At 46.3% G+C, this 27,423-nt stretch overlaps 2 long non-coding RNA genes across 2 annotated transcripts in view; one reads left to right on the forward strand and one right to left on the reverse strand.

Moving 5' to 3' along the window:
• The first annotated feature begins 6,835 nt into the window (after nt 1-6,835).
• On the forward strand, nt 6,836-18,466 carry LOC142861649 (uncharacterized). The gene is made up of 3 exons (XR_012912869.1): nt 6,836-7,136; nt 17,505-17,639; nt 18,318-18,466. It is a non-coding gene; the product is annotated as an uncharacterized LOC142861649 (long non-coding RNA).
• Nucleotides 11,974-27,423, reverse strand: part of LOC142861648 (uncharacterized) — an 80,026-nt gene continuing 64,576 nt past the window's right edge. The window contains exons 2-3 of the long non-coding RNA XR_012912868.1: nt 13,514-13,668; nt 11,974-12,398 (exon numbers count right to left, since the gene is read on the reverse strand). This is a non-coding gene — a long non-coding RNA (uncharacterized LOC142861648). The remainder of the gene's footprint in view (nt 12,399-13,513; nt 13,669-27,423) is intronic.

Consider the following 27,423-nt stretch of genomic DNA (forward strand, 5'->3'; position numbering starts at 1 on the left):
TTGTCTTCTGGCTCCTTATGAGTTGGTTGGCTATTCTGATACACAACCTCTTATCACGTAATTTACCTAAAAGATTGTCAGAACTGGTGTCCCAGTTCTCTGGGTCTGTTCAATAAAATCACATCCATGAGAGATATGAGCCTTTCATGGTATCTTCTCCAACAAGTCAAGGCCCCGAAGTTAAAGAAACACAATCTATGGGGCCAAGAGGAGATACTCTGCTGCTCTCTTTTGTATTTCCTCGTTGCATGTGGGTGGGCAGGAGCATAGAAGAACATAGGAGAGGTATTCATGGTAAATAAGAAATTAATAAAGACCACAGTGAACCCAGATTCTTCTTTTATCTTCTCTCTAGACCATGGTTCAGTTACCTGTTAAAATAACTGCAGATCAATTTCATTTAGTTAATAACTAAAAACAATTGCCCAGAATTCCCTTTGATCTCTCTCCACAGGGATAAATTGTATACAAGGAAGCTTAGCAGGAAAGGTGACTCTTAGAGGAAGTATCTGGGCTCCTTCTATGGGAGGACATTTTTTTAAGAGTCCCTAAGCCCTGAATTCCCCATCTTTAACACTCTATAGCTCTTTGTGTTTGATTTCTGCAATTGAACAAGGCTTCAACCCTCCCCCATTTAATAGTAGAGATAGGCTCTTGCTCTTTCTAGGGCTGGTGTTGAACATCTGAACTCAAGCAATCCAGGTTGATGTCAAACACCTGAGCTCAAGCATTCCAGGTTGGTCTCAAACACCTGTGCTCAAGCAATCTTCCCACCTCAGCCTCCCAGACTGTTAGGATTATAGGCATGAGCCACCACGCCTAGCCAGAAATGTTCTATATATTTTGTTTCTATATCAGAAACAAAATTTTAAGTTTTATTTAATTCCAATTAAAATAGCTGTATGTAGCTAGTGGGGATGTATTGGACAGGGCAGCTCTAAGGGGTCCCCTCTTGAGGTAAGGACTATGAAAAGAGAGGTAGAGGTGAATGATGCCATAGGACTAAGGAGCCTTGGGATCCACGTCTATAGTTACCCCACTTTGGAGAGCTACTCCTCTGCCGAAAGGACGCTCTTAGACAAAGAGAAGGGCGAAGAAGAGAAGCTGCAGGGCCCAGTACACTATGCACCTGCTTTACGATTGGCAAGACCACTGAGAATCCAAAGGAGAAAGGTGTGAGGAGCTGGGTGGACACTTAGCAGGTATAGCTACCTAGTGGCCGGCAGGACATGAGGCGGGAAAGAACAGAGCAGCCTCTTCCACGTCCCGCCTGGCCTTCCCGGATGTTCTCTAACTCCAGACAGCTGTGGACACCAACGACTCCACAGCTGTGGAGAGAGCAGGACTTAGTCCAGTGAGACAAGGGAGCTGGCTCCCTGCTGCCAATCAATCAGAAAGCTTTTAAGATGGGAGTCTATGAAATATGTATTAAATATAAAAAAAAAAAGAATGCAATGAAGTTTTCAACTTAGAAGCACTCTTGGGAGCCAGGGGCCAGGTTCTCACAACATAAAACCTGCATTAAGGCCTCATTGCAGATCGGACTCGTAGCCACCTTCCTAAGGGATCAGTGAGCTCCATCGGGGTATTTTACCTTTTTTTTGGGGGGGGGTGGAAATTTGGTACTCTTCCCAAGAGCTAATTTCCTTTCTAAAAGAAACAAAGACAACAGAAAACACTCATTCATGCCATTGTGTTTTGCACAATCACACGCCTTTAAATTGCCACATTAAAAACTCTTCCCAAGGCCCTGTGGAGTTAGGTGATTATGTTTAATATAACCTTCTGGGTTTGGGTTTCATGCAGACCAACAAAGAATATGGAAACATGTAACTCCATACTGCCCAAAGTACTTCTGCAGTTTGAGCCTCAATTAAAATGTTTGTTTACTTATCTGTTAATCTCATTATTTTTTCTAAACTCGTTCTCAGTCAGTGAGAGTGCAGAATCTGATGTCCAGTCATTTCTGAAATATGACCAAAATAGAAACCTGGAGAGAGAGCTCTTCAACTAGGGGGGAAAGGAAATACATAAACTCCCAAATGAATGACTTGGAGTGTCCTTTAATTTTCCTCTAACAGAAAACCATTTTCTGGGAGAACATATGTGCACAAAGGAGTAACTTTTTAGAAATTTACCAGCGATTTTATCGTAGTAAATTGAGCCACAATCCCAACGAGAATACTTACTATTATTGCTAGAAATGCATAGAGCCTGTATTTATTTTCAGAGGGTTTGGTATCATTTTTATTAGTTGCTCTTCACAAAAAGCAAAACAGAAACCACCCTGAACCTCTAAGAGGTAGATCAGATTTTATCTCTCTCTCTCCCTCCCTCTCTCTCTTTCTCTCTCTCTTCCAAAAAAGGAAAGCACACACAGTGATCTGCCCTGGGGTCAGTGGGCCCCTGGGTGGCTGGGCTGGGGTTAGCAGTTCTCGTCTCTGAACTCCCAAACTGCTGGACTGTCACTGGAGCCTGCTCCGTAAGTCTAGGCGCGGACAGCATGTAGCTAGTAACTATGCCAACAGACAAGTCTTTCTCCCTAAATACTCCCCAGTGTCACCACCTGGCAGTCCCTGAGGGCTCAAAGCTGCCTCACCAGTGAGACCTTCTAAGGTGGTTCTTTTGGTTTCTTTGTAACTAACACCCGCTGGATGGAGTCCAAGATCCTTCTTATACTGAATTCTCTTCTGTAGCAAATAAGTCATATTGTTATTTTTGCTATGATCTGGCCATGACCCCCCCAGGCTGTTCTGAAGTCCCCGTTGGTGTCTTCCCCGAGGCAGAACGTTCTTCAGAGAGACAGAGAGAATGGCTCCTGTATCTGCCTGCCCAGGTGTGTGGGACAGAGTCAGGGACAGCTCCCCCAGCCTGGCCAGAGCTGCCAAGCAGGACAGGCACACCGCCATCCTCAGGAAGGCTAGCGCGGGGCCGTTGTCAAGGTGAGTCCTCTCCTGCCTGCAGGCCAGCCACAGGGAGAGCAAACACATTGTCCCAAGGTCCCCGGCAGCAGCAGACTCTGGGGCAGCGATCCCTATCAAGGTTAAGAAAACAAAGTAAACAAACGAGAAGACTCACTAGGACAGTCAAACAAGAGCCTCACTCTGCACTCAAGTCTCCAAATTAGCGAATCACCCACTCACCCACAACACAGCGGGGGATGGACCCTGCAGCGTTTCCCAAACAGCGTTCTGTGGAACACCAGCTCCAGGAGGCACTTGGCAGAAACTGGGTTTCATTGTCAGGTAAGTTCGAGAAATACCACAGATTACATTTCCCAGAGTCCCGTTGGGCATATCAGAGGCTAGGAGAAGTTCTACAATAAAGAACCCTATTTTGTTCAACCCAGAGCTCTCCAAATGCGACCACTAGTAGATCCTCTTACGTATGGAACTTGCTTTGGGAGATGCTGTCTCCTGCGCTGTCTGTCTGCTCTGTCCTTTCCTGTCTCTGGCCACCCCTCCACCTCAGGCCGGGCCCATGCTGCCCAATCCTGTGCAGTCTCCCTGCCTTCTGGCATCTTCTAGCTAAGCCCAACCCCTTTCTCTACAGGCCTCCCATGGTCAAAGACCCACCACAACTCTCTACGGCCTCCTGCAATAAGACTGGAATCTTCTGTCCCCTTCTCGAGTCTCCAACGTCGACCCCTCACCCTCTCTGTGCAACCGCGTTGCCCTACTCAACACCACGTTCCCGCCTTCCACCAGCCGGGTCCCACCAGGGTGTGAGTAGGAGCAGGGGCTTCGGAGACTGACACAAGCTTGGGTCCTCTTTCTTTCCCTGGTGGGCCACATGGCTCAAGCATCTCTGAACCTTAGTTTACTCCTCTGTAAAATGAACATAATAAGACCTGACTCTCAGGGCTGTCACAAGGATGGGGTGAGCTAACACATGTCAGTGTGCTGCCTAGCACATGGGAAGCTCAACGAATGTTCCTCACTCTTCTTCTGAGCCAAATATCCCCTGCTAAGCCCACTTCCAGATTTAAGCTTATTCTGACTCACATACACACACCCACACTCACACACATGCACCTGCTAGAATTCCTTCTCCCCCTTCCCCATGACATGACCTTCCTCATCCTCTGGGCCCGACTCATTCCACCTCCCCCAGGAATCCTTCCTGGAAAGGCCTGTGCAGCTCTACCCGCCCCTGCCTTGCTCCTGCAGCCGTGGCCTTGGCTGCCCTCTAACGTTTCCAAACGTTCCATAGCGTTTCCCACCTGGTCCCCAAATGGCTGCAAACCTGAGAGAGCAGGGGCCTCTTCCTCCTGCTCCATGTGGCCCCACAAACCTGAGCTCTGCAGAGACGAGGGCCAGCCTGGCGGCTGTGTATCCGACTCAGGATGAACCTGGGGGCTTTTCCTCCCAGCTCTCTGAAAGCCTTACTGGTTCTCAATGTGCTACAACTTCTGAACCCCCACCTTGTCGGCGTGTTGTAGGGAAGAAAGAACAAACCCAAAGGCCTGCCCTTTTTTAACATCTCACATAACAGAAGGAAAAGCAACGAATGGGTTTGGGGGAATTTCATCAACACACACTCAGTGAGCGCCTTCTCCGGGCTTCGGTAAACACCTGTGCGGGAAGGAGGCTCGGCTGAGAGGCGCAGGTGAGGGAGTTACCAGAAGCTCCCAGCCTGCCCCGCCACACCCGGGAGAGGAGCATGGAGAGAAATGACCAGGGGAGATGTCCAGAAATCCCGCCTCAGGCAGCACTGGGGGTGTTAGAAAGCAAGGGGACACCCCCCCACCACCACCACCTGCTTCTCCCAACTGAAGGCTTCAGGAACTCCAAGAAGCCCTCTCCTCTCTGGAAGCCAAGCCCGGGCCTCGCATGTCCTCTCTCCGCCCTGCGGCAGAGAGGGCCCCGGCTGCTGGCGGAAGCCCTGGGGCCACCCCTCGCACCCCAACTTCTTCGCACACAAGCCGAGCCTTGCCTTCACTGGGCTTCCTGGCAGGAATCCTCTCTCTTTTTGCCCCTCACCCTCCCCACAGTCCTAGGGAGCCTGACCCTTTTGGTGCCGCCACACACTGGCCCACGTGTCAGCAGAACAGCAAAGTCACACGCCAAGGATTTTTTTTAACGCCAAGTCAAAGGCCAAGGATTTTTTTCTCTGAAACAGGATGATGCCTGCAGGCGTCTCTCTCTTTTTACTGTGCTGTTCCACTTAGAAACATGCTTCCCAGCTGATACCCACACCAGTAACAACCCCGTGGAAGCTTTTCATCATTTTAGGGGCTCCCCTGGGACCTCCCAGCCACCACGCCTCCCCTGAGGGCCGTGGGAGACCGGCTTTCCCTCCCCGGCCGGGGAGCTCCCGAGGGCCGCGGCCCTCCTGCTGGGACGGGCCTGGGTCTGCCCCACGCAGAGAGCCAGTTACGCAAGAGGATCTTTTTTCTAACTTCTATTTTAAAAGATCAGGTCTTTCCTAACACGGATGGAATGCCAAGGAATCCAAAGGAGCCTTCCTGAGCCAGGTTCTGCTCAAAGCAAAGAGGTTTCCTGTTCTCTTTCTGGTTCTTAGTCCTCTACTCAGCTCAGAGATCTTTGTCCCTGTCCCTCTTCTCACCTCTCCTCCTGCCCACTGGCCAAGATCTCCTGACATAAGGTCGTTGGCCCTCTCCAGCAACAACCTACTGCACCTTCTTCCCCGAATATGCACACACGCACGCACACACTAGCACTCGCACATGCAGTCACGCACGAAGTCCCCGTTTCGATCTGGGACACCATCCTCCCAACCTTTTATCCTAGGTGTAGACAAGTTCTTGTGGCAGAAGTTGGAATGCCACACGAGAGAGGCTGGGTCCCCTCATCTGTCTGTCAGCACCTCTTCATTATGGCTGGGCTAATTCGAAATGAGCAGACGCCTCGCCCCCCACCTCCCTGCCCCGGGAGGATCTTCTTACCCAGCAGATGATCATCTGCGTGCCCACAGCAGGTGATAAGAGCCTGCGACTTCCCCGGTGTGCCCGGTGGGGAGGCTCCAGTCGGTGAGCCGGGAGCTGTCATGGGCAGGGAGGAGCAGGCCAGGCATCGAGCCCACGAGGAGCCTGAAACACAAAATGGAAAAGACGCCATGAGGCCAGAGGGCGCCAGGACGATGGAGAAGTGCTCGCCTGCTCACCCAGCTCCGGGGTGCAGAGTAGGTTTCCAGGACTCATGACAGGTTACCAGCGAGCTCCATCATTGTCAACATTCACTCTCCTGACTTCTTTTTAACTTCAATTCTTGGAATCATGCACAGCAGATAAACTGCCGACACTTGTTGCCTCTGTTGCAAAAGACAGTTTCGAATTATTGGTGAGCAACTGGTGGTGGCAGAGGAGAAGAAGGAAGGGGTGAGACAAGAGAATGATGGATTGGAGGGGATTAGACATGCCTGGCAGAGCCGGGAGGTCAGACCTGGGACCGCCATGCTTGAACACATCTGTCTAAATTCAGCAGCGGTGAAAGGCCAGTGACAGGAAGCTGTCTCATTGTGCCAGGGAAGAGGGCGAGCCCCCACCCCACACACCCCAGGGCTCAGCACAGAGCAGGAAGCAGGGACGATCGACTGGGTAGAGACCAGCTAGAGCGGCTGTAGCTGGGGTGAGAGACCCGGAACCAGGCAGTCAGGGACACTGGCGAGCTCCCCTGAGGCCCCCAGAAGGGATTTGGGTGTGGGATGAATCCAGACTCTGCCACGCCAGGAGGATGAGCTCAGCGTTTAGTTCACACGTCCACACATGCCAGAGAGGCTTATTTTACAGCATCGTGTTGTCCTCACAGCCTTTATTCAGGGCGGGGCATTAACACCCTTGAATGTGCCAGTGAACCTGTCGAATCCCATTTTGTTCGGGACTGGGTGCTTCACTGAGCCTCCCGTGACGTCTGAGGAACAGCGGCAGCACCGCCAGGGGCCCAGCCCCAGGGGCCCCCCTTGCCCTCGAGGAGGGAGCCCGGCCAGGGGGCTCAGCCTCCCAGAGCCGGTGCCTGCCCCCACGGCCCAGCCTGGAGGAGCAGAGAGCCCGGAGCCGCGGGTCCACAGGGCTGGCCCATCCCACGCACTCAGTGCCCTCGAGCCCAGAGCTGGAGGAGAAGGGGCCTCAGAGGGCCGCATGCCTGTTGGCTGTGCACCAGGAGCTGCAGCATCAGGTAGGGCACCCCATGACACTGGGTGTGGCACCTGTGAACACTGTGGGGGCCCCTCCCATCCTCCCTTGCTCTGTCCTACTCTCCTGCCTTCTCTCCCTTCCCTGGTCATTTGTGGGCTTGCCCGCCTCTCCTGCGCTTTTTCATTCTGCTTCACCCTGAAGCCTGTCAATGCACTCTTGCCTTTGGCTTAACGTACCTCAGAATTTAAAAAGGAAATTGTTGCCACCTGCCCTGGACCATCCTGACGCTGCCTTGAGGTCTGCAGTACCTCCATGGGCGAGACGGAAGCACCAGAGGCTCCTCATTCAGATGGCACTGCTGAATGAGCTTGCGGCCAGTTAAAAACACTTTGTAGGACTTCAGCGCTTCAGCGAAGTCTCACATTTGCTGCCCGGGCAGACGACCGTGGTGGAGAGGGAATGCAGCAACAGCAATTGCAACACTGGAGTGTGCAGGCGGTATTGGAGTGAGGGGTGCAGGGGGCGTTCACTGGGGAAGAAGGCTAATTGATCTTCCATGGCGAGAGCTTCGTGGCAGGGTGGACCCAACTGGCAAGTTGTTGGGTGTGGGTTTGGGGTCGCAGCTGTCAGAGAGGATATCCCTTCTTGAGTGAGCAGAAGGCGGCATGAATCTGCTGAACATACCACGGCATGAAATTCACTGACACGTGATGGAGCTCATCAGCTCATCACGATGGGACGGGTGGCCTTGGCCTGTGGACACCAACCCCGATCCGTGGTGGACAAGAGCCCCAGGCACATCTTGAACCACGACAGGAAGCCAGAGGCCAGATACCAGGCTGACGCTTGAATGAGTCCAAGGGAAAATCACCCACAAGCCCCCACCCCCAAACCCAAACCTAAGTAAGACCAACTTGAAAACTAAAAATAGGAGATGGAGAGGAGATGGTGGAGAAGACAGCCCTAAAGGAAATTCGTTTTTGACCATAGAGGTTGGAAAAGGCTCGTCTGTTCCCTCGGTTGGCAGAGTGGTTTGTTGTGCAACCTGTGAGCCTTCGCCCAGTACCTCTTATCTGGGCTGTCAGTTAAACTGACACAGGGTAACTCTCCCCACAACAGAGCTGTAATTAGCTCAGACCCGGAGCCAGGACAGGCCTGGGACCGGGCGCTCCCAGGTGCTGGTTATTGCTCAAAAGGGACGGGCTCCGGCAGCTGCTGTCTCCTCTGGGTGCTCCTTCCCCGCCCAGGCTCAGGGCTCGCGTTGCTCCGGGAGAGGCCACAGACAGGCAGTGCACCCGGCAGCCCACGGCAAGCTGTCCACACGCCCACGCTAACGTTCCATGCAGCCCTAGGCTTCCCAGTGAGAATCAGAAGCCGAGTTAAAAAGTTGAGTGCTTACAGGCCATCCCATACCTTTGAAAGATAAGGAAAGCCCTCAACTGTGTGATAAGCATTGCTCAAAGTCAGAAGCCTACGGGGGAGGTGTCTTTGGAAATCCGTGTTTCCTATGGTCAGGGCTACCTTAGCCTTCCAGGCCTTCCCAGAAGGGAGGACGGAGACAGAGGCCCCGCGTGCCCACCAGCCTGGGCTGCCCACTGAACATAGTGGGCCATGGGGTACACACTTGGGGACGCTTGTCACTCAGGCCAGTCCTGAATCATTTTCCTGGACCCCAACAGTCCAGGTCTGGTTCTGCCCTCAGCCCCGCTTTGGGTGGTGGCTGTCCCATCACTTTCTCTGGCTTCCTGGGACCATTTGAAAGATCATGGTGTCTGCCGTCATGCATCTCGATAACAAAAATGTTTCCAAGCCGTAAGTTTACAAATTCCACAGAGTTCTGATTTCCTCTTGGTGACCACTTGCACACTGCAGCCGCTCCTTCTCACTTTTCGTCGTCTTCTTCCTTCCTCTTCCTCCTCCTCTTTCTCTTCTTCTTCAAGGGTCAAATTCTTTCGACCTTTATCTGATGTTCCTGGTTGCCGGGTGCCCTAAGCATGGGCTTGAGCTGCTGTTGGGTGCCCCGTACTGGCCTCAACCTGGCTCTTAGCAAACAGCTCCCAGCAGTGACATGTACCCCTTGGTCACCATCCTTCATCACCAGATGGCCATTCTTGGTCATCAGAACCAGTTCTGGTGATGCCAACTAGTCATTAGCTTACAGCTATGGGTACAACTTGTCCCCTTAGAATGAACTAGAGCCAGGAGCTCAGAGACCCAGGTGCCAGTCCAGGCTCTGCCTCTGACCAGTCACCTCTCCCTGGGCTCAGTTTCTTCATCTGTAAAGCGACTAAGAGGCTGTTGCAGTCCTTCCCAGCTACTGCGGGGTACGCCGTTGCCATCAATTGGATTCAGACCCAGGCCTGGACAGCATGTGGCCCTTTCCCTGTGTCACCTCTGTCCATCCTGCCTCTGGCTTAGTTCTCATCCAGGAGAAGAGTGTGAGTCCAGGTAGCAACGGGAGGCTGAGTGGAATCCACTCCCCAAGCCAGAGATTTGGATCAAGTTGGGATCCAGGGTAAACTCAGTGCCCACCCTGACGTGCTAACCACTGGATGAATTATTTTCACTTCTGCGAACAGGACCTCTGCTATCGCTTCACCAGCAAGCCTGCCACATCTTAAAACACTGGTGTCTGAAGCTGTATTATGGAAAGTGGAAACGGGGCAGGATGTGGTTTGAACTGACAAAACACCGAGGCAGCCCATTCCTCATTAGGGAGTTTGAAGCAATGTTAAGGGGGTGGGAAAGAGACTGTCTTTCTGACTTGGAACCAACCGGCCATGAAGTCTGGGCCAGCTGAACCAGCTGCTTGGTACCAAGACAGTAAACAACAACAACAAAACACACACACAACCACTGAAAGACAAGAACAAATCAGATGACAGTATTTCTCCTTGCAGTAGTAAAACCTGACATCTGTACAACAACTAACACACTCAAGAAATGTTCACGTACACTTGATTCTTGTAATGACCTACAGATACATGTCAAGCTATGTTAACAGTCCCATTTTCAGGACAAGAATGCTGAACTAGGGTTACAGTTGTGAAGGCAGCAAGTGAGAAAACGGGCCCAAGAATCCAGGACTCCTGTTCTCTGGTCCAAATCCAGTGTCTGGTTCTTCTGGACTTGTGTAAACAGAGCCCAAGGCAGCTTCTCCTGGTGACATCCCGGCACACACCCCGGTCTGGATTTGGGGCTGTGTCCCCCCAACTGGCTGCTGTGTGAGGGCAAAGGTCTCACCTGTGCTCCCAGTGCCTAACACCTTGCTGGCCCACTGAGACACTCAATGAACATCTGAAAAGCAAACAATTCATTACAAAAGATAAAAACACCCACAGGCCACTAATCTCCAAAGATTTGGGTACAGAATTCTCTGAGCTACCATAGGATCTCGTGAGAAAAAAGTTTCGATCCTCCCCTCTCAAGCCAATTAGACGAAAAGCCTCTTGCTTAGCCTTCCTGGAAAGGAGAAACACTGGTGTGAAAACACAGGAGTTAAACGAGTTCCTGGAATTGACAGCGGTCCACATTTCTCAGAACCATAGAATTCACTGGCTTGATTCCATTATGTCCTCTCGCGAGACGATGCTGCATCCTATGCTCCATCTGCAGGGACCTTCCTGGGGTGTTGTTTGTTGACATCTGATGTCTTTGCTGAGAAGTGCTGTTTTGAAGAAGGTGACAATCCCAGCGCCCCCGCTGATTGGCTGGTTTAGCCACATTTTAGGCAGTTGTCCTTTTGAATGACTTTGGGGGAAGGGACATGGTATCTCTGGGCCTCAGTTTTCTGATGTCTAAAAGCCGGGTGATGATAACAACACCCACATCGTGGATTAGGGTTAGGTCGTAAGGGTGGAGTGACGTCATCCTGTGGACCTGCCCAGGACAGCGCCTGGCATAGAGTGAGTGCCCGATAAATAGTAGTTATTGTTACTTTCGCAGGGTTCTTAAGCAGCATAATAGTCTTTAAATCATAAAATCCCTGCCTGCTTTTTTTCTTCATAGACATTATCCAGAGCAGCAGACCTTGTTTAATGTTTCCCTGGCTTCCTTCCCTCTATTTTCAGTCTCTGGGGAGGAGAAGAAAGGAAGGACGTCCACATGTTGCGAACATCACCTCTACAAACTCCTCAGATTAATACAGGGCTCTCAACCGAAATGACTTTTTATTTTTAGCTCACATGAGTATTTAATATATGATAAAGGTTACACCACACATCAGTGGGGAAAGAAAGGACTGACCACTCAGTAAATGGAGCTGGAACAACTGGCAAATTATTTAGAAAAATGTGAGTCTATTTTTATCTCTAACCACACACCAAAAACTTTACATATGGATCAGAAATTAATGCCCTCCCAAATCCCATATCAAATATATGAACTTCGGAATGAGGAATGTCTTTTTAAAGCATAAAAGTGGTAGAGAGAAAGACACAGAGACTTGACCCCATAAAATACAAGCCTATGAGAATCACAAAAATAATATAATCAAAGAGTAAATGTCACACCAGATTAAAATATGTGTAACATACACAAGAGCCCATTGCTCCATTGGGTTATTTATCTTTTTATTAACTCTTAAGAGCTCTTCGTGTATTCAAGAAATCAGCACTCTGTGTCTCGCGTGTGCCATAGGCATCTATCTCCTCATTTGTGGCATTCTCTGCCTCACATAAACTTGGGACCCTATGCAGTTAAATTTGTAAATCTAACAGTAATTGTAAGCTGACTTCATTGCATATATATCTATACAGTCACCTTTGATGTCACCTGAGATCTGAGCTCTGCCAAGAATAACATAAACCTCACTATAGAACTGTTGTTGTTAGAGTCTTAGTTGAGTGGGATTACACAGAATTGGGGGTCTATGTTCTCCTGCTGCCTTTGAAGCAAAAAAAAAAAATAGCTGATGACTATTTTTGTTGGAATTTGGACAGAAAGCTGCCACTCTTAAAGCCTTAAAGCCCACGTCTGCTTTCAACCCATGCCTTCACGTCTGAAATACCAACCAAGTCACCAGCTTCCACTGAATGTTCCCAGAGGCAGAGCCAGAAGGGTTACTGCATCTGAGCAACTGGCTCCACAGGGACTGAAAGGCACTGAACGTTTTGTGATGTCATTCTTCATATCTCTCCGTGTCTGCCCATCCATATAGGCTATTCGTCGACTGGTTGCCATTGTGTTTTTCAAAGCTGGACATGTGGAATTTCCAAACAAGAACTAGAACAGGTAGGCATGCAATCCAAAGCTCCTGATTTCATTAGTTGTCTCTAAATCTCCGTGAAGTTTTTATTAGCTTCTGGTAACCAAGAAAGAAAAAAAAAAAATAGCAAGTCATTTGTTAAAGTCATAAAGCGGAACTAAATGGATAAGGTCCTCTAATTGACCTCGAGGAAGCTCAGGGACACTGTAGATCAGCGGTTAAATGACTCGTATGTCTAGATTTAGAGAAGATGTCTGGCTCCCCGGCAAATTTGTCCGCCCATAAATTTCTTGATTAGGCTAAAGGCTTCTGCCAACATATCCAGAACTTCAATTCAGTACGTCCTTCATTTGAGCTAATATCTTGACGGAAAGCACATTCAGAGTGACACAATATTTAAATTTAAAATTGTGCTCACAGCTTGTTTCTAAGAGATCAATTTATTAGTCTAGGCGGGAGATGGAAATCCTCAAGGTTGCAGCTGTGACGCTATTGCAACTTTATTAATTGCAACCCTGGGCTGCAGGCAGGAGCTCCGTTTGACTTCACGCTGCCTGCCAAGTGTGCCTTGCTTTAAGCACGTCAGTATTCCTCTCAGGAAAATACATTTAATTTTGATGGTTTAGGTCAGGATCCACAAGGCATCACTGAAATGCCCAAGTAAACTCTTAGTATAAGTCACAGGTGTTAAAGATAAGCCAGGAGCTTCTCGCAGTATCTCCACGACATCAAAACAAAGGTTCAGGTCCTTGTTCAAAAGGGGACAACAGGTGAAAGAAGCTGTGGGGAGCTTGGGACTTATTTACCAACTTTCCTCCTCTCCAACTATTAGTAGAGATATATGTACAACACACTCCCTCTTAAATTAATGTTTCTCTTTTTTGAACTCCTAATATTCTTTTTCAAAAAGAAATAAGCTTATGTGAAAAAAGTATGAAAATCTCACTTAGGAATGGTATAAAACAAACAAGTAACAATAACAACAACAACAACAAAAAATCACTCAAAATTTTTGATTTTCTAGATCTTTCTTTTCAGCAGCAAGTAATCTATTTTCTTCTTGGTAGGAATTTCCTTCCTACCAAGTATAAGTAAAGAGCACTCTCATCAGGAAGAGTAAGAATGAAAATAAATAGGTATAACATCTTTTGTAATAGACTTTTTTTGGGAGTCTTTTGATGGGCGACTTTTGGTTTCGTTTTTCACTTTACCAATCACTAAGATCCAGACAACCAAGTATTCTTGTTGTTCCTCTGTCTAGTAGTTTTTTTCTTGCTCAAGAATGGCACTCTTCAGGGGTCTGGCCTGTGTAGGTGTCTCTGGTCCGACATCTGTCTTGCGTGGTCATAGACTTTATCCTCTGCCACTGGGGGGAAAGAGCAAGGTTAAGCCCACCATGAATGGCAAATGCCTGTGGAACGAACAGCAACTTTGGTCTTCTCTTATGTCATTTGGGGGATTTTATGATTTTCTCTTCCTTTCCTTCCCCTCAGCCATAGACACTGTTATATAAGGGACGTTTAATTATATAAGGGAGGTTTCTCCAGAAACCAGCACCATATTGCCTGCATATGTTTTGTTACTACAGACTGTCTCTTTTTCTGTTTTTGTTCCCATTAATACTATAGTATTAATACTCTCTCTCTTTCTCTCTCTCTCAGGATCCCTCAACCCTTCTGATGTTTCTATAACCAATTCCTGTGTTAAATCCTCTCTGTCTGAAATACTTAGTTTGATCTCTGTGCTCCCATCTGGCGTCTGGCACAGACTCGATCCCTGAGTCTGACCCAGGTCCCATCCACGACTTTCCATCTTCCTACTCGTCTTCCCACTGTGGGGACCAGTACTTGCGGTGTTGCAAAAAGGGTTGTGGGTAAGGCAATACACAGCTAAAATAAACCTGAGAAAATCACACATGTTGATTAATGCAATTGCATAAATTAGTGTACAGGAAAGAAAGGAGTTTTGAAGTCAGTATTGGGTCCAGATTTTCTCTGCCATCTGCAGGCAGTGTGACCTTGAGCAAGCTATTTTGTTCATGTTTAATGGGTTGAATTGTGCTTCCCCCAAAAGATATGTTAAGAACCAAATACCCAGTACCTTAGAATGTGATCTTACTTGGAAATATGGTCATTGAGATATAGTTAGGTAGATAGATAAGATCTTGCCGGAGTAGGGTGGGTCCTTAATTCAACATGACTGGTGTTCTTATAAGAGGAGACACAGACACCAGGACACAGAGAGGAGAATGCCATGCAGTGACAGATGCAGAGATTGAAGTGACGCAGTTGCAAATCAAAGAGTGCCAAGGGCTGAGAGCACCCGGCAAGGAAGCATCCTACTCAGAGCACCAGGGGGGTCAGGACCTGCCGGCACCTCAATTTCTGACCTCCAGCCTCCAGAGTGATGAGAGGATAAAATTCTGGATTTGGGAGGATTCCGGAGGATTTTAAACCCTTGAGTTTGTGGTACTTTGTTACGGCAGCCTTAGCAAACTAATATGTCACCTGAGTCTCAGTTTCCTCATCTGCAAACCTGGGAGAGTAATACTTTATAGAGTTGTTTTGAAGACTGAGATAAGGTAACATATGCTAAGCACCTGGCACCCAGAAGGCAAATAGGACACAGTCACTGTTAGCGCCATTCTGCAGTGTTGAGGGCACCGGCTTGCGACAGGACTCATTGCCTGTCTACAGTGCCTGTCTCCCTACACACACACACACACACACACACACACACACACACACACACACTTTATACGCACAAAAACACACCACACACACCACACACATCACACACATGTACAATATACACACAAAAACATGCCACACATCCCATATACAGCGCACACACGCAAAAACACACCACATGCCACGTACACCGCATACACAGCACACAATCACACACACATATCCTACACACACAGAAACACCCCACTCACACCCCACACCCCCCACACATACACACAGCCTGGTAGCCCCTGTTCTACGTGTTGCCCTGTGCTCTGTGAGAGCAAACTCCGATGTACCCTTGTCCCGTTCCAAACTTCTGGGATATTCAGTTCAGCTGGGCTCAGGCTGTGCAAAAGGTTCAGCCAGGTGCAAACATCCGAGTCCAGTGATGGCCCTGGAGAGGGGACCTCTGGAGAGCTTCCTGCTCTTGGCTTGGCCCTCATCCCACCTGAAAACTACTCCCTGCGGCTTTAACATCTGTGGCCTTAACTTAAAACCATGAGGAGTTGCCAGTTATAGAAAAGTTGAATGAAAAGTGCATTTGTTTTACATTAGCCAAGATGTTTGCCCATGATAGATAAATATGACCATAACTTCTGGTCCTTTAATGTGCCTTTAAAAAAAATTAATTGCTGGTGACAACTCAAACTAAGACGGAGGGAGACGAGCAGGTTGGTTTGGTTTGGTTGAGTGTGAATCTGAGTAGGAGCCCCAGGAAGGGGGCAGCCTGGTCCCTCCACCAGCACAGGCAGCCTGCATGTCATTCTTGCTACCACTTAGGAACACTTGAAAGTAATTTTCAAGGGAAGTAGGTAACTTTCCAAAATGCTCAGAGTACAAATGAAAAACAGAGAGTCCTGCAGCCTTGAGCATGTGTCCAAGGCGAGCCCTCGGCTGCAGAGAGAACACGAATGTGCCCGTCACCAGCTGCTCAGAGCTTCAACTGGAGCAGCCACAGACCAAAGATGCCACTTGCAAGCAAGTACTTGTAACCCCTCAATGACGCCAGCACTGCTCCCTCTCCTCCTTGTTGCTCAACAAATCTGTACTCCAGAAAAACAGCAGGACTCTGGACTGACCTGCTCCCTATCTGAGTCATCTCACCTTTAAGCCACAGTTGGATGGAGCTGCAGAGCCATGAATAGTGCACCTCTCCAAAAAATGCATGACCGCTGAAGAGAAGCAGTCTCTGGGAACTCTAAACAGCAATTAGGCAAAATCCTAAATTACAGACTTCTCACTCCACAGAGAAATGCAAATTATAATTTTGTCTCCTGCAAAAGCCCACAGCCTGATTTTGCTCTCCATCTGCAAAACGTACCCCCCCAGCAAGGGAAGCAGAGCTCTTCCCCAGTGAGGATTTCTTGGGCGAGCTCACCATTGGGCAGCTCTGCCTGTGTACAATTCCTGCTGAAATCCTGGAAGGAGGGAGGGGAGGGACAGAGGGAAGGAGAGAAAAGGCAGAGAGAGTGGAAGGGGTTGGGGAGGGAAGGGAGGAGAAAAAGAAAGAGAATTTCTTTTGCATTGTTTTCAGCAATCCCAAATATTAGTTGGGCACTAACTATGTGCTAAGCACTGTTGCAGATAAAGTATAAAATGTAACTTATGCTCAAGTCGTTCCTGATCTACACAGGAAACAAAAAGCCTAATGTAAAAGTATTTTAATGTCATGTGCAATGATGGCTGTAGGAATTCCGGAAACAGAGAGACAATTGAGAACCTCCAGGCTTCCCCATGGGCTCTCGCACCTCCCTCAAAGTCCCTTTGTGCCTCCCTGTGCCCAGTTCTCTGGTGATTAGCACAGTGTCACTCCAGGGCTCCTGGAGTTCCTGGGGGAAGGGGGCTGTCTCCCCGCTTTGTGCGCAGCCCAGAACACAGCGCCTGGGACACACAACCATGGGCCTGAATTGTTGCTTGAACAAGTGAGTGACTGAGAATAACATGAACTGCAAAGTGGGCACCTGGTAGGAAACCTGCCAGCCTGTCCTTGGTGATCTTTGATTCACCATCACCTTCTGTGTCCTTAAGAACCATCCAATGGGCTCTCAGTCTACAAGGGAACAAAATGAGGAGTCCGAGAAACGTGGGCTGGGAGCCAGCCGCCCCTGCACTGTGCCTCCCCCGTGCTGTGCGACTCCCGCCTTCATGGGGCGGTTGAGCCCTGGCCTTTTCCGGCCCCATCCCAGCTGTCCCCGAAGATTTTGCTCCAGAACCAGTGAGCTCTCCACCCAGCCAGATGCAACGGCTTCCTCCCTCCTCAGTGCGTTTGGGGACAACCTCAGCATCATGCCTGCAGCTCCTCTGAGCTCAGCGGGTGACAGTGTAGGCTGGCTCCTCCACAAGCTGCTCCCAGTGAAGTTCTCATCATGGGGCCTCCCTTCTCCTGGGGTCTCCCCGCTGGGAGGGCCCAACTCAGGCCTGCCCAGCTCCAGGTCCCCACCTTGTCTGAGTTTCTAACTCTGGATCACAGGGACTTCCTGGCTCCATCCTGCGCTGGATGCTCTTGCTGTCTCAGCACCGGGTCTGAGAGAGGCGCTTCCTGAGAAGGCAGATCTGAGCCGGGGCTGAAGGAGCAGGAGCCCCCAGGAGCTACAGAGTCCAGGAGGTGAGATGCCCAGGTGGGAGGAAAAGGCAACCGGGCCGCAGGGGCTGATTGGAACGTGGGGTGCACAGGCCCAGACTGTGGCCGGGAGGGGGTCAGCCTTCGGTGAGCCTTGAGCAGGGCACGGCATTGAGAGTTTGCCCTGTGGGCAGAGGACAGCCATTAATGAGTTTTAAGCAGAGGAGATAAATGGCTAGATTTGTGTTTTGGGAAGATAACCCTAGCTGTGGTATTTTTAGCCATAAAGGGTTGCCTAGGTTAATGAATCACTTTTTACAGGTCCTGTCTCCTAGGTACTCATCCATCAATACCCATCTCTGATTCATTATGGAGACATCCAAGGCACTCAGATTTATGAGGATGTGGGAGACAGTCAAGTGTAGGATGGGGGTGGGGGATTCTAAACGGGGGGCCTGTGCGTCCCTCGGAACTGAGGTTTTCATCTCTCCATTCCCAGCATAAAATGTACTTTCCCCACAAGTCGTTTGGATTTTTAAAATCTCTATTTCATACACACCAGAACTAAGTTTCTGTATACTTGTGCCAGCAGGAGATGATGTGTATAAATCATTCGATTAAGTTATTACCGGGTAAATCAAGAGCATCTGTGTGGGTGAGTGAGTCTGCCATCCCGATGTCAGTGATTTGCAGCAGTGCCTAATAATATCTCCACTTGTGCAGCTTCGCAGAGCCAAGAGCCTGGCCACCAACTGTTACCTCTCTCGAGCCCTGTGACCACCAACAGACTGCCTGGATCGAACCCCAGCCCTGGCATTTACATGCTGTGCAACCTTGGGTAAAATAGTTGACCTCTCTGTGCCTCAGATGCCTCTTTGGTAAGACAGGAATTATAACAGAACCTACATCATAAGGGTGTTATAAGGCCCAAATGAATGAATACACGCAATGTTCTTAGAACAGTGCCTGGCACACAGGAGGCACACAGTAAATATTATCTATTCCCCTTATTCCTTATTGTCCCCCTGGCTACCAAGACATGGCCAGAATTACACTTAAACTTGTCACTTTTCCATAGATTCATCGTTGATTCTTGGCCCTTCCGTGTCCAAGGAAAGAGCTCCTATTCCAACACCTGTGAAGTTCCCGTTTGTACTACTTTCCAGCTTGAGTCCAGAATGCCTATAGGCCTGCAAGATTACTTAGATTGTGTCAATCCCCATCTAGTTAGTAATTAGCATATTTGCAGAGATTTAGGATTGGGTGCCTGGCAGTGAATTACTCTAAGTCATTGTGTGATGTGAATAAAACCAGGGCAGGCATTTGTATTCCCAGTTTCCAGAATATTCTAGGCACTCAATAACATTTGGTGGATAAGTGATGCTAAGGGCAGCAATACAGAGTACTATCTGGGCTACTATAGATTCATTATTTCGTCATGCACATCACATGCTAGAAGTCACCCTTGTACTATGAGTAGTTATAAAATGATCTCATTTAATTTACTAAGTGCCAATCTTAAATTACACTGTAAAGCTGAATGCAGTCCTGAAATCACACAGATTAATTCTGGCCAACTGGTCAGTTGCTACTTGATAAACTTTAAAATGCAGTATTTACTGAATCAGATTAACCTGATTTAAGAAAACTAAATCTACAGACTTACAAAATTAGCCAATTAGAGATTGTGTGCTTTACAAAACTATTCTTCAACTTTAAAGAAAAAGATCCTTAGGAAGTATCTATAAATTTCAAGCTTCTTATGAATGTTAAAAATATTGCTCAACTTACTAAAATGTATTTTTCCCCAAGAATACACCTATTTTACAAATACATCAAGCTATAGTACATTGCTGTTTAGCTATGTCCAAGAACAAATGTAGGTGCTAATAATGAGTATGTAGGACATATAAAAGACTGAAAATATATAAATGTGTTAGAGATGAAAGATGGGACAGAGAACCAAAGATGACTAGAAAAGGAAGGTAGAAAAAAGAAGTGTGTCAAAGGAAAGCCATCAAGGCCTGGGGGAACATCCTAAAGACAACAAAAAGAGTCTAGGATTTTCGTCCCTAGCTTAGAAGGACAAAGAAAAGCTAGACCGTGCTGGGGTAGACAGCACAATATTGAGCAACATTGAAGAGAAAAGAGCTTCTTAACTCCTTGACCATAAGGAACAGGTCCAGCGTCCACTTGGGCAGGACCTCAGCCATGACAGGTAGAGCAGATGCCACAGGACTTTGACTGAAAACACGGCTGCTGCTGCTCATGACTACACAAGCTGATTGTCTTGAGCTCCACGCTGAGATTTTTCCTTCTGGATCTTCACTGGGAAATTGGGTCAAACCTATGTTTCAACTTTTGTCTCTCATTCTTCAGCCTAATGTTCGGGCCCCTTCAAGACCCAGGATTGCATGTCTTTGAATTCTCCCAGCCAACTGTGCCTTTATTAGTCTCCAACCCTTGGGCTCAGTTCTTAACTCTCTTCCCTTATTTCCTGCTTTGACAGAACTAATAGATTGTAGGGACACAGGCATGCTATGGGCACAGTGCCTCATAATTACAGCAGAATACTTGGTAAAGCCTCTCATTTAAATCCCAGGGGGACAGACTGGAAGCTTGCATGCTGCATGATATAGTAACAGAATTAGATCAGGGTTTTCCAAGTGTGTTTTATAGGACTCCATAAGATGATACCCTCACACGCAGACACACATAGACAGAGTATTCCACATTATTAATGATTCGCAGGGCACAATAATAAAGACTAAGGACTTTTTTTTTAAAGCAAATCTTATCAATATTTAGAGGAACAGTTCCTCCATCAGACACATTCTGAGATACCCTGCATTTGGGCTGATTCATAGATAGTTTAATAACTGTACTCAAAGACTACTGTTCAGTGTCAATTTGTAGAGACATGGCTAGTTCTATTTGGATGAAAAGGCTTTATATTTGGCCCTGGTCAGTTCAATTTTTTTCCCCATCAATGACTTTGAGTAAGATGTAGAAACTATGCCTATTAATTGATGATAGGAAGACAGCTAATATAATGGAAGGCATGGTCAAAATCACAATATTCTGAATAATGACTACTCATTGTTCCTTTCTGACTTGACTCATGTACCATCCTGCACTTATGTTTAAAAATTCATTGCACAAGAGTATAACAGGGGAGAGTTGATTTGGCAATGGCTCCTGAATGGCCTACAAGCACAACCCAAGTCAATGCAGTGAGGCTAATGCAATCCAAAGCCACAGGAACAGAAGCTTATTGTTCAGACCATGTCAGGAGTATATATTCAATCCTACATACTACATTTTAAGAGGGCCACTTGAGACTAAATTATGTGCAGAAGTGGTTGGACAGAGTGAACGCTACCATCATAGGAAAACCGTTTGAAGGCATTAAATATGCTTAGCTAGAAGAGAAAACTCTAGAAGGACTGTATATTGATTTGTCTTCATTATACAAAGGATTATCATGTATGTGTACATTGTGTAAACTTTGATCTATGTGCTAAATGGCAGCCCAAAGCATAGAATTCAAATTTCCCTTTAAAATTAGGACTTTCTCATACTTCATATGGTCCAATAATGGAATAGGTTGTCCTCATAAATAGTATGCACACCATCACAGAAGATGTTCAAACAGATGCAGAATTCCCAAGTTTGGGGGCAAAAAAGGAAGGGATAACATCAAGGATTCTAAGATTTTCCCTGATTGTTTAAATATTTAACTACTGTGCAGCCACTTCATTTGGGCGACAACTGGGATTACCTAGCCTGTTCCCTCCACGTTTCAGAGAAGCTTCTCCCATGCCTACTTCTCTATAAAGTTCATACTCTTAGTCAGTTGTTAGCACAATCTGACAGTGAGGGAGCACCAGGAGCTGCCGCTGCAGAGGCCCCTGAGCTGCCCTGGTGTCTGCTCCTGGCCTCTGCCCAAGGAGTGTGTCCAGCGCATGCTTTAACACTGCAAAGCATCTCGATATCTTTCCAGCAAATTCTTTTTTTGTTGTTCAAACTGACCTGACTTGGTTTTTACCACTGACAAATTAAAGAACCTTAACTACAACCCCAGCCGCGTGCCTTTTAAATATTTTCTCACCATAAGATAGTTCAAGTTTATTTAAGCAGGAATCTGGGTCATAATTTTATAATATACTTATTTTCCACCCTTGTACCATGAGTAGTGAACGCCATAAACTTTAGAGCAATAGGACAGAGATCCAGATTAGCCTCATAGTAATTCATCCTCCAGTGGCAGGCTATCTGAAAGGCCCCCAAAAAAGGCTGCTAGGAACAGATTTATTTACCTTTTAATTTATTAAAAAATGCATGTCCTGTGATGCACACTTGATTCAGAAGGCAACCCTTTATCATGCAAATACCAATTTCTCTCCGAAATGTCTCACTAGCGGTAAAGTTTTATACCTATCATTTCTGGCCTGGGACCAAGAACATGGCACAGAAAGTAAAAGTTCACTTGTTACATGGCAGGCCTGACAGTTAATTAACAGGCTTTATTAGGCTGGAGGTTGGGAGGCATCCCTGAGCCAAGTTTAGGACCCAGTTGGATCTCAAGTGTCAGGTGCTCAAACATCATGCTGTTAACTCCCCAAACTCTTGGCAAAGCACAGCTTTCTTTTCAGAAAGTAATGGTCTCGTGTGTCTCGTGAACAATTCCTATTAGGGATCAAAGCAATTTTTCATAACTTTGTTTTGATGAGTTAAGGGGAAAAGAACCTTAAATGTCCCTTAAAACTCCCCTTGGGATGTAAATACTGAGAAGAATGCACTGGGCCAAACTATATATGGATTTTATCAGATGCCAACCATATGCAGAAACAAAGCAAGGCACGGCTGGGTCTACCTCTACCTAATTGGTCTGGATCATAGTCCTTAAGGGGGTCTCCTCGTGGAAAGGGCACCTGGGCTGTCTTGGGGGGCTGCTCCCATCAACAGGGCATAATCTCTTCAAATGGACCAATCATAGCCATCTAAAATTTAGTTTGCTACTTTTGCTTTAAATCATTCATTACACACAGTGATTCTGCACAGTTATAGATGTCTTGGATGGCTCCAGGCTTATAAGTAAAAATGGTTTTGTTTAAGTGTTAGTTTCTAACTAAAAACACAGCTCTCTCAAAGGAGTTTTTATTGCACACATGACATCAAAAACAAATGCTCACTCTGTCTCTTAAATGTGCGACGACTATCCCTGCATGTAAGAACATAGAGGGTTTTGTTTGTTTTTATTAAGGTGAAGTTCACATAACATAGAATTGACTGTCATAAAGTGAACAATTCAGTGGCATTTAGTACATTCACAGTGTTGTACAACCACCACCTCTGTCTATTTACAAAACATTTTCATCACCCTAAAAGGAAACCCCATCCCCATCGAGCAGTTGTTCCCCAATCTTTCCTCCCCTCAGCCCCTGGCAACCACCAATCTGCTTTCTGTCTCTATGGATTCGCCTATTCTGGATCTGTCATATGAATGGACTCATACAGCGTGTGACCTTTGCATCTGGCTTCCTTCACTTAGCATCATGTTTTTGAGCTTCATCCGTATTGTAACATGAATCAGTTCTTCATTTGTTTTTATGGCTGAATAATATTCCATTATATGTATATGCCACAATGTATCTATTCATCAATTTGTGAACATTTGGGCTGTTTCTGCCTTTTGGCTATTGTGAATAGTGCTGCTATTAACGTGTGCACATGTACTTGTTTGCTCACCTGTTTTAAATTCTGTAGGGTTTTTAATTTTTTTTTTTTTTGAGATAAGGTCTTCTTGCTCTGTAACCCAGGCTAGAGTCCAGTGGCAGGATCTTAGCTCACTGTAGCCTATAACTCCTGGGTTCAAGTGATCCTTTCTGCCTCAGCCTCCCAAGTAGCTAGGTCTACAGGTGTGTACCACCATGCCTGGCTAATTTTTTAATTTTTTGTACAGACAGGGTCTCGCTGTGTTGCCCTGGCTGTTCTCAAACTCCTGGCCTCAAGCAATCCTCTCATCTTGGCTTCCCAAAGTGCTAGAATTACAGGCATGGGCCATCACACCTGTCTTCTTTTTTTTTTTTTTTTTTTAAGATGAGCTCTCACTATGTTGCCCAGGCTGGAGTGCAGTGGCTATTCATAGCTCACTGCAGCCTCAAACTCCTGGCCTCGAACAACCCTCTCATCTCATTCTCCCAAGTGGCTGGGACTACAGGCCTAGGCTACCCTTGCCTGGATATTTTCAATTCTTTGGGGTATACGCTTAAGAGTGGAATTGCTAAAAAAAGACACTTGATGCTAGAAAGAGCTGTAACTGTTCTCTGCGTGCCTATTTTTCCCCAATACCAAAATACACACACAGGAAGTTACATAACCATAGTCAGAGCAGTGGCCCTGTCACCAGTTCCCTTGAATCAGAACTGACATTGCTACCTGGCCAGGAGAGGAATAAGCAAAAATGGAGGTCTCAGTGCTTGCTAGAGAGATCGGGCCCACCTGCAAGGAAGCAGGGAGACGGGTGCAGCAGAAGCCCGAAGAGCGCTGGTAGATATCCGGGGCGGGGCTTAGCCCTGAGGGTGTCCATTTGTACCGCCTGCCTCATGGTCAAGGTTAACCAAGCACCACATCAGCTCAACATGGGCAGAATCACCATGCCTCAAACTCTTCAGGAATAAAAATTTAGGTCTCATTAAGCAATGAGCTGCTGGGAAAAGGTAAGGGAAGTGTGGAATAGTAGGCAGGGTTACTCAACCAACCTACTCCTGCAACCTACCGCAGATAAGCAGACTGACATCTTCACCAATATTTCTCTGCATGTTCCATGTAATAATTTCCTCTCCTTTTTGGTTTAAATACAAGTTACAATTTTTTCAAGTAAAATATCAGAATTTTATGAGGAGTACATATGGAAACTTTCCTCATTTTTTCAAACATGGAAAAATATATTCATTGATTCATTAATCAACAAATATTATGTAATGAATACTATTCAATGTGCTGGGGAAATGGCAGGCAACAAAATAGGCAAAGTCCCTGCCCTCATAGACATTGCCTTCTAGAAGAGGAAGACAGTGCACAATGAGTTGATAATATTAATATGGTAAGTGGTGATAAGAGCTGAGTGGAAAAATGAAAGAGATTAAGGAGACAGAGCTTTAAGACAGGGATGCTAATTTAGATAAGATGGCCGGCAAGGCCTCTGTGATGAGAAGCTATTTGAGCAGAGACTTTAATGAAAGGAGGAGGGAAGCCCTGTGCCTCTCTGAAGCAAGAGCATTCCAAGCAGAGAGAACAGCAGACACCAAGGCCTTGAGGAGGATGTGCACTTGGTTTGTTTGAGGAACAGCAGAGAACTGTGAGACTGAAGTGGAGTGAGCAATGTGGGGAGGGTGGCAGGATATGACACGGAGAAGCAGGGAGGTCCTATATCACATGGAACCCCTGACCACAGTAAGGATTCTATAGAGCTAGTAAACCCTGGATGCCAACACCAAACAGGAATACAAGAAAGGAAAATCACAGGCCAGTCTCAATCATGGACATTATAAAAGTCTTAACATAATATTAATAAATTAAATCTAGAGATATATTTTTTAAAAATCACTTTGGATTTATCTCAAGAATGCAAGGATGGTTCCGGTGGAAAAGATATTCAAATGTCATTTACCACTTTAGCAGATTAAAGGAGGAAATCATATGATTCTCTCAATAGTTACAGATAAATTCATTTGATAAATTCAACAGGAATTCATGATTTGTAAAAAATCATAATAAACTAGGATTAGAAGTTAATAAACTTCCTTAACCTGATAGAAAATATGTACAAACAACACCCTCAAAGAAGAAATGTTAGAAGCATGCCCTCCAAAATAAAGAATAGGACAAAGATGTCTACTCTCAGTACTTTCTTCATCATTTTCCTAGAGGCTAATCAGTAAGACATGAGATGTATAAAGATTGATGTGTCTACATCCACCTGGCATCATCACCACTTCCTTCTACAGCTGTCTCTGAATTGCATAGGAGAAGCCAGGAACCACATTTCCCAGAGATTCCTTCTTTGCATGGCTCTGCATTAAAGTTTGCAGTCAGTGAGCTCTGACAGGTAGAAGAGGAGTTGAGGCTTTTATTCTCCACATATGGATATAACCAGATGTTTGCACAGACTTGATTCGCCCAGTGAATATATGAGAACCACCTGCTTCACTGCTGCAGGCTGAGGCAGTTGATGGAAGCTTCTCAGAAATTTTTAGGATTGCAGGTGTTTCCTGTCAAGAACCACCAATTTGGACCATCACGCTAATCTCTTGTACATCGCTAGTAGGATATGTAATAAGGACAAAAAGAATTGAAAAAAAATTAAATATTGATTTTGTTCTTATGAAACTATTATATGTATTTTGTAGAATGAAACAAATATGTAATTATGTTAATGTCATTAGAAACCAGTTTTCAGTGTAAGAAGAGAACCCAATACAAAGCAAAAAATAAAAACCTGTGATCTTTAACTGGAAATATGAGTATCATATGATGACTTTCCTTTAAAAAATTAATATATTAAGAAATACACTTCCCAGGAAGCTCTGTCCACTGAAAAAATTATCTAGAAATGAAAAAATAGCCTACAAATAAAGGATCAACCCAGTGTCAATGAGTACTCTTCATATCCATTAGGGAAATGCAAATCAAAACCACAAAGATATATCACTTCACACCCACTAAGATGGTTATAATAAAAAAGACAGATATAGCAAGTGTTGGTGAGCATGTGATGAAACTGGAACCTTCATACACTGACATGGTGCAGCCATTTGGAAACAATCAGGCAGTTCCTCAAAAGCTGAAACATAGAGTTACCAAATGACCTAACAATTACACCACTCAGTATATTACCCCCTTGAAGGAAAGATATGTCCACAAAAACTTGTATACAAATGTTCGCAGTGGCATTATTTATAATAGCCAAAAATGGAAACAACTCAAATATCCATCAACTGATAACATCATAACTCTCCAAACCCTGAATTCCATCCTGAATTTCTTGTGACTCTATTTCCTTTAGAACCATTGGCCCCAATCTCTCATGTCGAGCAATAGAGCTCTCATGGGGCAGATGAGAAGGAGTGCTCATCTTTACCGCTTAGAGACGAAATGCATGGGTTGTGCAGATATGCTGTATAGCCACGCCCATCACTAGGTCTTATTTCAGGGTAGGGCTTCTATTGTGCAGATGCTTAGAAATCCAGCTAGGGCTTATTTTATGGGTAGGGCTTATTTTATAGGTAGGGCCTATTTTATGGGTAGGGCTTATTTTGTGGGAAACATAGTAGTACATGCTACAACACAGATGAACCATTAAAATATTGTGCTAAATGAAAAGAGCCAGTCATAAAAGCCCACACATTGCATTGTTAGGATTGGCAGAGGGTAAACATGTGGCAAGGAGGTGGCTAGGGGCAGAGAGCAGGAACCGAATTGTAGCTAGGAACCAAACTGTGGCTAAGGACTGTACCCTGGGGGGAACATACATAGTAAAAAGTTCCTAGTAACCTTGAGCTCATTACCATCTAATTAGCATAACATGGGTGGAGCTTTGTGGAAAATTCTAGAAAAGACCTATGTGCAGGAAGGGAAACTGTTATATAAATTAGCCTGTTATATAACAAGTCATTTAACCACAACCTGTCAATCACCCCCAAAAGCAGGAAATGGTAACCAATACTACCAGGGAAAAGGCGGGACAAACTAGTGAGCTTATAAAAGGCGACGTGTGCAAGGTTTCCATCATCTTTCTCCACTCCTGGAAACTGACCTGTTCCAC

This window comes from Microcebus murinus, chromosome 17 (genome assembly GCF_040939455.1).
Source record: "Microcebus murinus isolate Inina chromosome 17, M.murinus_Inina_mat1.0, whole genome shotgun sequence".
Lineage (NCBI taxonomy): Eukaryota > Metazoa > Chordata > Mammalia > Primates > Cheirogaleidae > Microcebus > Microcebus murinus.